The sequence below is a fragment of the Sorghum bicolor genome, chromosome 3, assembly GCF_000003195.3.
Source record: "Sorghum bicolor cultivar BTx623 chromosome 3, Sorghum_bicolor_NCBIv3, whole genome shotgun sequence".
In the NCBI taxonomy this organism is placed as follows: Eukaryota; Viridiplantae; Streptophyta; class Magnoliopsida; order Poales; family Poaceae; genus Sorghum; species Sorghum bicolor.
In genome coordinates this window covers 51,739,596-51,743,324 of record NC_012872.2, presented here as the reverse complement: position 1 = coordinate 51,743,324, position 3,729 = coordinate 51,739,596, and positions in this window count along the sequence as shown.

The window sequence follows — 3,729 nt, the reverse complement described above, 5'->3', positions numbered from 1 at the left end:
TCGCCATCGAGACGACTTGTAGGATGAGAGAAGCCATTGAGGCGGAATTACGGTGAGGGAACGACATGATTCTAGCTCTGGGTGAAGCCCTGGGTGAAGGTCGATCCCTCGACGATGTTCTTTCCAACCGAGCTATTCCCCTCTAGGGGCAGGGAAGAGCGATGTGCTGATAACGTGTTACAAGTGGAATGCAAAGTACGAAAACAGAGAGGGAGTAGAATGAACTCAATGTTTCTTTATTCATTGATCATGGTATTTATACAAGTCGGAGGGGGAGAGGAAACTCTCTCCCCATGTAAGCTCGAGCCCACGATGAGTCGTGGGTGATATCACGGAGGCCGAACCGGTACGTACGGAGTCGTGGGTGATATCCCGTAGGCGGTCGTGGGGGAAGTCGTGGTTAGGATAAATCTCCCGTAAGAGAATCCGAGGAGATGAGATCACCACGGGTAAAATATCCGTAACAGTATAGGCGGGGCATGATGTATGGGTGGGGCATGGGATTCGAGAATTTTCTCAATTTGTGTAAGAGGTGTTCTACCTTAAGCAAAATATTTAGGAGCGTCTTCCTCTGGACCGAAATTTTTTCTCTCCTTAATAAAATTAATTATGCTATAAGTTGGACCGCTCTAGCTAGCCCTAATTAAATCTTGACTATTGTTTGGGAATAATATAGAGATGAGACATTTTGGCCTTGTTTAGTTTTCAAAAAATTTCAAGATTCTTCGTCACATCGAATCTTGCGGCACATGCATGGAGTATTAAATATAGACGAAAATAAAAGCTAATTACATAGTTTAACTATAATTTGCGAGACGAATCTTTTAAACCTAGTTAGCCTATGATTGGATAATAATTACCAAATACAAATGAAAATGCTAAGTACCAAAAAACCAAAATTTTTGTCAACTGAACAAGGCCTTGTATCTTGTTGATCGAAGAAAGAAAGAAATAGAGCGGAGGAAAGGTGAAGCATAAATCTTGGTGTGGCCGTGTGGCACGACGACATAAGGCCTGCCTGTGGGCGTAATAGCGAAGCGTTCAGTTTGCATATTTTTTTTTACCTTTTGAAAGACACTGCATGTATAATTGTTTTTTCACCTTTACAGACGCTGCATATACATTTTTTGCGTGTTCCTTCACAAAAAGGGAAAAAAATGTGTTCGGAGCACTAATGGGCCGGCCTTTTAAATATTGCGAGAGCCCGTGCACGGGCCATGGGTTCAGTGTCTATATCGCGTATATAGATTTACTCTTTGCTTCCTCGTAGGAAAATTAGTACCAACATGATTTTTTTAATATGGCCAAACCAGCATTAAAAAGGATATGGTAACTCTTTTCTCGCCGGGCCTGGTAGCACGGGCTTGTAACCCCAGCTTTAGGGGGTAGGATTTGGCAGGTTTGGGTCTTCTCGTTGATTGATGAGCTCTCTTGCGCCACGTCTGACGGAGGGTGCTGGCTAGGCCAGTTTGGGGTGATTTCCCTACCTCACCTAAGGGTGGGATAATAACACTGCGCAGCGCCGATTTTTAGAGCCTCTCTGCCATTGCAGGAAAGGGGAGCGCAGTTTGTCCATCAGAAGCAAGGCGAACAATGGGTGATTAAAGATAAAAGAGACTCAAGAAATTGAGTGATAGAAACTCAAGAGAAGCTGTCTCATAAGTTGTGCCCCCTCCTGCCAAGTCCTTTTTAAATATTATATTTTATTACAACAATTTTTCTCTTTCTATAACATTACAGTAAGAGTAAAATACACTGGCGGCTCTTTAACTTGTCAACCTGTGCCACTTTGGTCCATGAACTTGCAAACCCGAAAAAGTGACCTCTGAACTTGTCCGCCTGTGCCACTTTGGTCCATGAACTTGCAAACGTGAAAAAGTGCCCCCTGAACTTGTCGACCTGTGCCACCTTGGTCCATGAACATGCAAATACAAAAATAACACCAGCTGTATGGCACTGTTCTGCCACGTGGCCGCCTCTGGTAGGCCACGCATGGCACCGTTTATGGTGTTGACATCAGCGATGATGTCAGCATTTCTTTTTTAATTTACGAAATTGATATATTTTTATTCGTAGCGTCAAATATATCAAATAATATATCAATTCGTTGCATTTATTAATTAAAAGAGATAATTTTAAAACAAGCAAAAATTATTCGTTTTCTAGGTTTCATATTTTTCCTAGGCAGAGTACATCATGAAGAGGCTACACAAAATATTTCATGAATTTAGCATTTCACTAATAATTAATTATGAAATAAACAAATATTTCTTGACGCGTTGAAAGAGCCTTTACACACATGGACCAAAGTGGCACAGGCCGACAAGTTCAGGGGCCACTGTTTTGCGTTTGCAAGTTCATGGACCAAAGTGGCACAGGCGGACAAGTTCAGAAGTCACTTTTTCGGGTTTACAAGTTCATAGACCAAAGTGGTACAAGCTGACAAGTCTAAGGACCGCCAGTGTATTTTACTCTTACAGTAAATATATGCTAGCAAATACGTCGTTTAGTGAAATACAAGAAACCCACTTCAATGCTCAAACCTCGTAAACATGATATAAAACTCCCCCTTTTATGATTCTTAGGTAGTAATATGTGTCTCACATGGTTTTAGGTCCGAAAACAATATGAATTTGACTTAGTGCATAGCCTACAATGGCGGCTATTTGAATTGGAATAGTTGATTAGGACATTACATTGTTATAAAGTCTAGCAGTGTTGGTGAAATCCTGGCGAGAGATGCAGAAGTAGAGATATACTACAAGAGCACATATCACACCAAGTTTAAGGATAAAACTGAATGCAAATCATGTGTGTATACTAGAATCAGTTTATTCATGCATGTAATGACTTCAAGTCAGTCCCGCCAGCAGAGGCAGCGCGGCAGGGAAGAATGCAGGGCTCATGATCTTCTGTGTGCGGATCATTTCTTGGAAGAGGCCAAAATTGAGCACCTTCCAGGTAAAACGACCGTCGGCATCAGTGAAGGAGGCGGTCTCGGAGAGCACAAATATGTCAGCAGCAATGACGAGGGCGTCGCGGGGCTGGAAGAGGAAGGCGGCGGAGGAGGGCGAAAAATCGCACCAGCAGTGGGAGCGCTTCTTGGACAAGAATCGGTGCAGGAATCACGGCCTAGCGACTTGGCGGGATCGGTGGGGTGGACGCTCAAGCACACGACGAACCCTAAGATCCCTTCCCCACTGGCGCCCGCGCTAGCGCCGCCGCCACTGTGCCGGGGCTGGTGGTGCTGCTGCTGCTGTCTGGCCAATGAAGGCGAGGGGTACCACCAGCTGCGGCTGCTGCCTCTCGAGGACTCAGGCTCCTCGTCCTGCTGCGCCGGTGGCGGCGCCAGGAAGGACGTGGCCGCGAGCAAGTCGGATGGCCTCCGCTTGCCGTGGCGGATGATCGTCGAGAGTCCCGAGGTGGACCGCCGGTAGGGATGAAAACGGATCGGAGCGGAGCGGATAATAACTTTCCCATATCCTAATCCTTTTTTCTTGATCGGATTCGCAGCGAATCGGATATCATGCGGATTTGAATTCGAATACGGGTTTTTTAGATATCGGAAATGGTACGGATTCGGACCGTTATCGGAGTGGAAGCGGACTTTTTAAGTTGGATAATATGTGCTTATGTTTTATTTTTTATGATGAGAAACAATTCATTAACCAAAGTCATAAAAGCGGTTGTGCAACAAAAAAATAATCACCATCAATCCACCACTTTGAT